The sequence below is a fragment of the Corylus avellana genome, chromosome 5 (assembly GCF_965113065.1).
Source record: "Corylus avellana chromosome 5, dhCorAvel1.hap1.2, whole genome shotgun sequence".
Taxonomy (NCBI): Eukaryota; Viridiplantae; Streptophyta; class Magnoliopsida; order Fagales; family Betulaceae; genus Corylus; species Corylus avellana.
The window spans coordinates 16,810,467-16,821,461 of NC_142494.1; the positions used below are offsets into that span (position 1 = coordinate 16,810,467).

Consider the following 10,995-nt stretch of genomic DNA (forward strand, 5'->3'; position numbering starts at 1 on the left):
ACGAATGGTAGGCTTGTCGATCTTATAGAGCCAAGGTCTTGCAAAGGGTTGTAAGTGTTCCTAGTGTCTGTAATCTCTAGATAATCTTTTGATAATGATTTTCTGGGTTTGGCTGCCCCGGAGAGGTTTTACTTTTATATCGGTTTCTAAAAGGTTTCCTCTTTGTAACCAAAATCTCAGTGTCTGCCTCTTTATTGCTTTATATATTTTGGGTGAATGAATTGTTTATTACTTTATTATATTGATTCTGATAAACAAGTTTTTGGAGTCGGCATAGCGTTTTTCACAAATGATGCAGGACAATTCAAAGTCTTATTTAATAACAATAACAATTGCAAAAAATATGAATTTGGAAGAAGAAGAAGAACAAGGGCACCACTGACTTTATATCTTTTTTTTCACAAAGATATAAAGTTACTAACTTTTTTTTCATATTTAAAGCTGCCCTTTAAATATGGTTAAAGGGCACCACTGCACCAACATGATACCAGAATTCTTCAATTTCCGCAAAAAGGAGTTTCTTTTCCTATAAATTTTTTGAGAGAAAAAGGCAGGTTGTTATCAAGAAGATGCTTCACATGCATAATTTCTCTTCCATTATCACTAAATTGATATAATATTTTTATAACCAACATAACTACTGCAAAACATACAGACACAAAAACGAAAAAAAAAAGTCAAAACAATAACAAAAATATGCAAACTAAGACATGAATTAATAGATATATCTGAACAAATACCAAAAGTAGCCACGAAAAAGGACAGAAAAACAAATCAAAGATTGAAAGTACTCCACCGAAGCCTCAATAAATCTTTGAAACACTTTCAAAATCAATGTAAAAAAGATGAAAAGAAAGATGAGAATCGATATAGAAATCTTTGAAAACAGATCAAATCTCGAGAAACCCAGATTCATAATTCAAATAATTAGCGAAAATATCAAAAGTGTCCAAATGAGAAAGAATCATGAAATGCACTTGCTTATTGTGATATGAGCTTTCCTTCTTCAAACCTCATTCTTTTAGGCTCTCGACCAACGTCAAAGCAACCATGCATGGCTTGATTCTGCTTTATCATCAGGATTATGTTCACACCTCAATCTCTTAGCCACTCGATCGTCGTCAAAGCAACCATGGCTCAAATTTGCTTCATCATCACCCAGGCCGCTTTTAGACTCGATTGAAACCTGATCTATGGACGCATCCCCATTGTCAATAACAACAATAGAATCCTTATTCGATGTAGAGGCATAATGAATCATTTTTCCATCAATATCCTTGTCATGTACTAGGCAAACCCCTATCTTCTTAACATCGATTTCTAGTCCAAAATATGCGATAACCTCTACTTCATCACCGACCTCCAAATTGAACTCACGTTCATCAAAATTGAATATCCAAATGTGATATTCATGCAACATTTTCTAGAGTAATGTTAAATGGCCTTTCATTTTGATAAGTCGTACTCTTGGTTTTATTGAGTACGAAAATGATAGGAAGATCATCAGCGTACCATATCTTGCCATTATTACATGAAGAATAAACAATGCATACAGTGAACCCTTCCATATTACGATCAATGATGCGAGGCACTTCAAAACATATAGAGCGTCCCTCATCCTTATACATAAACCAATCAAGTATATAATTGCCGGAGAGAAAAATGCCATACATGCTACCAAATCCATTCAAAGTCCATTACTATAACCACCAAAATCATTATGTATATAAACAGTACTATAAAAAACGCGTAGAGAGAGAAAGAGAGAGAGAGAGAGAGAGAGAGAGAGAGAGAGAGAGAACCTGTAGTATGCTTTGTTTAAAAGTATTTGTTAAATTGCTGCACCCTTCCATTTGAATCTCACTAATGGAATTCAACAACTTATCCAAGCCAGGAATCTCTGCTAATTTATTGCAATTAGTGAGGTACAAAGCCTCCATATGTAAGAAATTTGATAGATTTGGCAATCTTTCCAACGCCATGCAGTTTGAGGCATGCACCACACAAAAACTTGGTGGTAAATCTGGAATTGATTGAAGCTTTGTGCAATTATCCAAAGTGATAATTTCAAGCTTCGAGAGACCGCCAACGCTCAATGGCAAGCTATGAAAATGATTGTTTTGTAGATCTAAAGATCGTAGGGAACATAAACTCCCAATATCTTTAGAAATTGCATCATATGATAAATTGCAATTACTGAGATTTAACTCTCTTAGTGAGTTCAAGCCTTGTAGTGAAGCAGGCAACAGATGGACTGGCCTGGGACTTTTCTTCGGGAATATCCAAGACCAAAATAGTGAAGAGAGTGACTTCGATGGTGATCCTTTACACCCACACAGTGACAAGTATTTGAGGTTCTTTAGTTGTACTATGGTACATGGCACTTGTCTTATGGAAGTGTTATCTGCAAGAAAGTTGTCAAGGATTCCATCTTCCCCAACTCCTCAGCCAAATTGTCAATTTTAGAACAACTTGAAAGAATGAGAGTTTGAAGAGACTTCAACCTATAGAAACTCTTTGGCAGACTCTGAAGACTTCTACAATCTTTCAAATGAACCAAAACAATATTAAGATCTCCAATAGTTTGGTGAACCTCAAACAAACTTGTACAATTTGAGTATTAGTTTCTCAAGATTAGGGAGTCTTGCAAAGTTAGGGGTCTGAGCTAAGTAATGTGAATGACTAAGATTTAGGAATTTCAACTTCTCGAATGGTTCTTGAACTAAAGAGAAAAGAAAGAAACAAAATATTAGTATCAAAATGTCAAAACTTATGGTTTAATGGTTATGAGTATAATATACCTTGGAATTTTTCCAAATTTGTGTGAGATTGCTATATCGCAAGTCAATCGCAACTAGGTTTCTCAAGTAAAAGTTGTTGGGAAAAAACTTTAGAGAGAATCCGTGCCAACGGAGCCACCTTAAATCTTTAGAAAGATGTTCGTAATCTCCGGTAAGGTGTACATGATGAAGGCGGAATAATCTCAATCTCTCCATCTTTATAAATGTTCTTGTACTGAAAGTCACCTCACTTAATCTTGGCAATTTTAAAGTAAGAGCTTCAACTGCTTCTGGTCCCTGATAAGAAAAAATATTTGTATGATGCAATTTTAATGCGGATATATTAAAGTTGAGTGTTTTTTAATGTACTTATAAAAAAAGGAAAGGGAAAACTACGAATATTTGATGCAGATCAGAATGATGCAGATCCTCTTCGAAGGACCCCTGGGTACTGCGCTCGATCCTGCGATCGAGTGCAGGTCGGTGCTCGATCGCACCCGTAACTGCGCTCGAGCGCACACAGGGGGAATTATGTTATTTTTCACATTTTATTATTTTCTAGCTAACTTTATGTTGTTATTTTATTAGGGTTAGGGTTTTGAGAGTCTTTATTTCGTTATTTAATTAAGTTTAGGGTTTTGGGGGTATTTATGTCATATTTTATTAGGTTTAGGGTTTTAGGCTATAAATATATGTTTATAGCCTCTAGAGAAAACATTTGTTGATTATTATTGATTTTGATTAATGAGAATACTCAGAGTGAAGTTTATTTCTCTTTTCCTTAAAACTTTAAAGAGTATCTATTGTTTTGAGAAGAATTCTTAGGTCATTGATAGACTCAAGATCTAGAATTACATATCTGCTGCATTATTGTTGTTCTTCGCTGCAAGCCACTAAGTAACGCTGCATCAGTTGATATCAAAGCTCAGTTACTTTCTATGAATGGGGAGGAACAACCGCTTTACAGACATGAACGAGGTGTACGTGCATACGGAAATAGCGTTTAAGGAGCAATCGGCGATTCATTTGAAGCACATGAGCGGTGGGCCGAACAATTGTCGTCGCCAACCAAGGCCGCGTTTTGTGGAGGTGGAAGGTAAATCTATCGCTGAACCTCGGCAACACATGGAGGATCGATTCAGGGCTATGAAGGATCAAATTGAAGACCTCACTACCCAGTTATCCAACTTGTGTGGTCAACATGGGAACGGATCTAGAAATCCGTTTGCGGAGCGCCAAACGCACGGCCATTAGCACCTTGCGCAAGCTCATGCCAATTGGCGGGTAAGTAGATTTGAACTCAAAATTTTGAAATTCGACGGAGATCTAGAACCCGACAAATTTCTGGATTGGGTGTTGGCAGTTGAAGAGGTTTTTGAATTCAACGGAGTACCCGATGAACAACGAGTCTCTTTGGTGGTACATACATTCTGGGGAAGAGTTGGTGCGTGGTGGCAACAACTGAAGAAAACTAGGAAGTGGGAAGGAAAATTGAAGATCAATAGATAGGAAAAACTATTGAAATATATGCAGGTTGCTTACTTGCCCATAGTTATACCATGGGCTATAAGTCACAAAATTGGAAACAAGGGTATATGGCTGTGACAAAGAAAATAGGAAATTTCTACAAAAAAAAGGTGTTTAGGGAAACATGGAGTGAGGCGAAATGTCCATGACAGGCCAATTAGACCCCTACTTGCCAACCACAAATCCATAAACCGAATCCATATTCTGTGGAGGAGCAAAAAGAATCTGTGGATGAAGAGTTTCAGAAGTCCGAATTCATTGATGAAGAGTTTAGACTAGAAGATGTTGAAGATTCTTCGCAAAGATTCGTGGATTGGGATTCCCCACTAACCTATGATGAGGAGCCCGAAGAAGATGACTCATGGGAAGAGGAAAGACCCACGGAGGAGCACGAAGAAGATGGGTTTTTTCCCATGTTTGGCGGTCTCTATTCCGAAGAAGATGACTCATAGGAAGAGGAAAGACCCACAGAGGAACACGAAAAAGATGAGTTTTTTCCCATGTTTGGCGGTCTTTATCCCGAAGAAGATGACCCATAGGGAGATGAAGAACCCATCGATGATATTGGTGATTATGAAGAGATTGATAAAGACCTTTCAGGAGAAGTGTCTAATTTTAATGGTGAAGAGGTTGATTATGTTGATTTCCTTGGTGTTGAAGATATTTTAAATTCTCCTAACAAAGATTTTGGTGAGTTTTATGCGGATGAGGAAAATTATATGTTCACAAGGGAAACAATGGTTGACCCATTCTTGAGTATCTTCATGGCTCATGAAAGGGAGAATGAACAAACGAAGAGCAAATCTAAAGTATTGCCAAATGGTGTATGAGGCTTTCATGACAACCATCAAGGTATTTCGATGATGAGAAGCGTCACGTTTATTTTGGGTGTTGCCTTGTTTTGATCTTGAGGAAGGATGAGTGGAATGAGTTGACTGGACATCTGAAGGACCGTGGAAAGAATCGTCCGAATTCGAGGACGAATTCTCTCCAACATGGGGAGAATGATGCAGATCAGAATGATGCAAATCCTGTTCAAAGGACCACTTGGTACTGCGCTCGATCATGCGATCGAGCGCACGATCGAGCGTAGGTGGGCGCTCGATTGCACCAGTAACTGCGCTCGAGCGTACACGGGGGAAATTATGTTATTTTTCGCATTTTATTATTTTCTAGCTGACTTTATATTGTTATTTTATTAGGGTTAGGGTTTTGGGAGTCTTTATTTCGTTATTTTATTAGGTTTAGGATTTTTATGGTATTTATGTCATATTTTATTAGGTTTAGGGTTTTAGGCTATAAATATATGCTTATAGCCTCCAGAGAAAACAATTGTTGATAATTATTGATTTTGATTAATGAGAATACTCAGAGTTGAGTTTATTCCTCTTTTCATTTAAACTTTAGAGAGTATCTATTGTTTTGAGAAAAATTCTTAGGTCATTGATAAACTTAAGATCTAGAATTACATATCCGCTGCTTTATTGTTATTCTTCACTGCAGCCTACTAAGTCGTGCTGCATCAATATTCCCTTGAACTAACACTCTATTTGCAAATACCTTCCAAACTTTAAAATGTAACAATCATCCCCCTCAAACTACGCAACACTTTTAAGTTACCCTCCCTATTAATATTTTTTTTGTTAAATTGGACGAAACAATTCTTCGCATGACCAATTTCACATTTTCTTGGCAATATACCCCGCATTAGATGTGTAAAAATACAATTAAGCCCCTTACATAAATAATAATAATAATAATAATAATAATAATAATCTACCATAGCCCCCCTTTGCCATGGAGATTCATGGCTTGGCCGTGGGTCACTAGGGTCAAAGACCCATAACCGAGTGTGGGTCTCCATGGCCAAGACCCATGACGACAACAACCTAGCCCTTGGTCTAGGAAGACTTACGGTTAGGTCGTGCGTCTCCATGGCTAGGGGAGGATGTGGATGTTTGGCCATGGCCACCTCCACAATCAAGCTGTGATGAATTAATTCTTTTTTAAAGTTCTTTTTTTCACATATCTTATGCCGGGTATAATAGTCAGTTTAAGTCAAAATTAGTCACGTGGGAAATCTTCTATCTAATTTAATAGAAAATGCTAACATATGGGTTAAAATGAAGGTACATGTTGCGTAATTTGGGAGAATCGATTGTCACTGTTTAAAATTCGGGAGAGGAGGTGTTTGCAAATTCGATATAAGTTCGACATGGATAAGTATAGTTTCCTGAAAAGGAAATATAAACATGTTGTAGTGTCCACCACAAAGCAAGTAATATGTAACCGGCCTATAGTTTGCACTGTCAACTATGGGCCTCGTGAAATGATAATTTCTCCCTTGAAATGAGATATTGGAATCAAAACCAATCATTTCTTTTTCTTTGGTATAAACAAAGAAAAAGAAAACTCATTGTTCCCCCGCCTCCAATCTGCCTCACACACATCTGCTTTAGCACACCACCCACCAAAACGTAAACAAAACTTCCGAAATGAACATCAATAACGACAATGAGTGATAGGGGAACATGAGGAGCGGTGTTCTTACCTTTTGGATCAAGAGGGCCTATATATATCTATCAAAATAGATTGTAAACACTAGTAGGGTAATGATGTAGTTTTGCAAACTAGGTTTAGGGGCAAATTTGTCATTTCAAAGGGTCTAAATGCAAGTGCATGGCACATTCTATACATTCCATCCAAATTAATTGGTGGATTTAACTAAAGGAGCCAATCAAGATAGAAACTTCAACTTAAGTGATGAATTGCAATAATTTAAATTTCAGAGGTGATTTAAATAGGTTAATAATTTACGGTAAAATATAAATCATCCTTTAATTTTTATTTTTTATTTTTGTTATAGTGGAAGTTCTTACCTCATACTTTGCCAATACATCAAGTGCATCCTCATGCAACCATAATCTACTACGCTTTCCTAGTATTTTGGGACATTCTTCACGAACAATTTCTCTTCCCATGTCTCGGAGCAAATCATGCATTATGAGCTTGTTTCTCTCATCAATTGAAAGAAGACACCGCTGAATGAGAACACTAATTCCAATCTCTGCAAAAAAATTATAGGCATCCAATATTTATATAACATAGTTTTTGTCCATTCCTATTAAAAAAAACATGATATATCAAGGAATATATCCTTTTGAGTACTATCACTTAATCCATCAAAGCTTATTCTAAGTTTTGTTTGAATTTGATCATTAGGGATCCTTTTCAATTTCTCCAATGCACTTTTCCATTACTGCATACTCCTAGAGAATATAAAAGAACCCAAAACTTCAAGAGCTAGTGGTAATCCTCCGGGATAAGTAACAACACTTCTTGAGAAGTCCATATAATCTTCAGTGGGATAACTATTCCTAAAGGCATGCCAACTAAAGAGTTGCAGAGATTCATTTTCACACATTTCTTCGGTTATATATACTTCGTCCACTTCAAGTGCCTTTAGCAATTGCTCGTCTCTAGTTGTGATAATAATTCTACTTCCAGGCCCGAACCAATCACGACTTCTAGCTATGGCATTGAGTTGCTCCAACTGATCTACATCATCAAGTATAACAAGTACTCTTCTACCATGAAGTCTTTCTTGTATCATAGTAATTCCCCTATCAAAATTATTCACCTTTATCTTGCCTATCTTCAATATATCATAAAGAAGTTGCTCTTGTAATCGAACCTAACCATCAGGTTGCTTAAAAATTTCCCTAATATTTTGCAAGAAAACTTTTGCCTTCAAAACTATGTAACATTTGGTTATATATAGCTTTAGAAATGGTTGTTTTCCCTATTCCGCCCATTCCCCAAATTCCTACCATGCGGACATCATCGACTCCAACCCTTAACAAGGATGTGATGGCTTGCACACAGGAATCTATTCCAATTGGATAGAGTGTGACATATAAGTACGTGCTGTTGACTTCCCTTAAAATCGCTTCAACAATTTTTCTAATAAATTTGGCTTCATGCCTGCAAATTATTTTGAAAATTAGGTAGAGTCAAATCATACAAGTAACCATTTGAAAATAGTAAATATTTCATGATGGCAGATAAAACCTCAGCATATTTTGGCCAGTATCCCTAACACGCTGGTACTTAAAATACTACTTGGGCCAAATTTGAAGAAATTATACTTTAAATACCATAAAATTATGTTGCATACACAAATCTATTTAAACATTTGTGAGTATCAACTTAGTTAGCTGCTAAAATTTCCCTTTTTTCATACAAAAATCTGGACATCAAAGCCCAGTTAAACTTTGAGACTTCTAAAGAGAGAGATATACATCGTGTTATGTATATTGGACCAAAAGAAAAAATGAAGAGAAGTAAAGAAAAAAAAAATTAAAATAGGGAAGTATATATGAATATGTACGAAGCATGAAATATTATGAAAATTCTTTCTTAATTACATTTATCAAATGGGGGAGGGAGTACTTCCGGTTATCTTAGGATTCCTCTTAACTCAAAGAAGCTCTCGGCTGGGGATTGTGATATTCTTATTCAAAAAAATTCTTGTAGAATTGATTCACGGCTTTCTAATTAAGCATCTAAGTTTTGCTGGGAGATTGCAATTGATTTCCTCTGTTCTTTACAGTATTCAAATGTATTGAACAAATGTTTTTATTTTACCTAAAAGATTATCAAAAGGCAACAAGTTTTCTAGACGTGCAACATGGAAAGAAATCCGGAATAAGAAGACCAAAGTTGAGTGGTGGAGATTAATATGGTATGACTTTGCTATTTCCAAACACTCTTTTATTCTTTGGTTGGTGTTTCGTAATGGACTTACAACTGGTGAGAAATTGTTAAATTAGGGTTTTTCTAGGGATGTTTTATGTGCCTTCTGTAGGGTATTGATCATCTGCATTTTGATTGTAGGTTTAGTTCTAGAATTTGGAAAACCTTGATACTGAAAAATCTGAATTCTAATCCCCCTCTTGGTTGGGGTGATGTTGTGAAATATGGTATACAGAATTGGAGGAAAAAAGGTCTTTTGGCTAGTCTTTGTAAAGTTTGTTTAGGAGATACCGTCTATAAGTTGTGGATGCAAAGAAATGCTATTAGACATGGAAATATTGTGAGGTCTGAAGAAGATATTATAAAAAGTGTGGTTTGGGATGTTAAACAGAGAATTAAATGGAAGAATAAGTTTCGGATTTCTGATTTAAATGTAAAGCTTTGTAATAGTTGGGGGGATTGATTTGGATGTATTGCATTGAATTGTATTGTGGGGGAATGTTGGTTATTAGGTTGATTCAGAGTGTGTAGCTCTGTTTGTTTTGTGTTCTAGTATTTACTAGAACTGTGGTTGTAATTGTTGTTTTGGTTCTATGAAAATTTTCATTCATCAAAAAAATAAATAAAAAATTACATTTATCGAATTTAAATGTGTTAACTTTAACTGACTTGATATTATCTGCGTCAATCTATTATTAAAAGCAAACCTTTGATTAGTTTTTATTACGATTTTTTCAGGAAAAAGTTGAACATAAACTCTGATCACTTTTAGACTTATTCTTTACTGAAGCCAATAAGATTGCTCATTGACTTCTAACACATTGCAAGGAATACGGTTCCATCCTACTATTATCATTATTTTTGTCCATCAAATTTGAAATCTGTATCAGTAAAGTTATAGATCTAGAAATGATTGGCTAGAACACACTTACCCATCTACAATGTTTCTTAGATCCCACCCAGACAAATTAGCAGCCTCAAACAGAGCTCTCCTCCACCTCAGTACCTTGTCTATGTCCAACAAGTAACGTTCTTCATGTTTAAAAAATGCTTGAGCAAAACTACCAATTTGGTGGCACACATCCGACAGTTCAACATCGTAGAAGATAGGCAGAACCAGCTGGCTCACTGTTCTTCGACACTCCATGATCTTCACAAGTTCCTCCAAGCATCAGCTGGAAGCCGCGTAGTTTGTGGAGAAGATGATGATAGAGATTTTGGACCTTTGTATTGCTGACATCAGTTCGGATGTAATATCTTCTCCTCTTCGGAACTCGTTGTCATCTCTGAATGTGTTGATTCCGGCATCTCTTAGAGCAAAATAAAGGTGGTCAATGAATTTCTTGCGCGTGTCTTTACCGTTGAAACTCAAGAAGGCATCGTAGGTCCAGCGTGGATGGGAGGAAGAAGATGAAGAGGTGAAGGCACTGGCAGCCATGGCCTAATTAGGAGAGTTGGTGAGAAGTGGTATATGGCGAAGAGAGGACACGGAGTTTAATTCATTATATAACGAGGGACACGAAGTTCAAAAGGCAGGTTCAACTTCCAAATGCATTATTTATGCCCACCATTGGGCGTGCAAATTAGTGATCCAACTTAATTAGTATTCTTTAGTATATCACAATGGGAGAGGAAAGTATTCTTTAGTATATCACTTACATTAAGAGCATAACTTCCTCAAAAAAAAAAAAAAAACATTAAGAGCATAACTTCTATGCGGACGTTGCATAACAAGGGAGTTTATGCCCTCCAATGGAAGAAAGCCACGTTAGCCTAAAGCAAAAAATTGCACAAAAATTATCTACAACGTAAACGCTAGATCGAAGGAGAGAAAATCCCACGACTGGATCTACGGTGAGAGAGATGAGAGAGACCAGAGCAGATCCACGGCTGGGTCTCTGCCTAAGACCCATCGTGGGTCACCAGACCCACG

General features: G+C 36.5%; 1 pseudogene; it reads right to left on the bottom strand.

The window, feature by feature from the left end:
- Window positions 1-846: 846 nt before the first annotated feature.
- Window positions 847-10,500, bottom strand: LOC132180557 (TMV resistance protein N-like; annotated as a pseudogene).
- Between the last annotated feature and the right edge of the window lie 495 nt (window positions 10,501-10,995).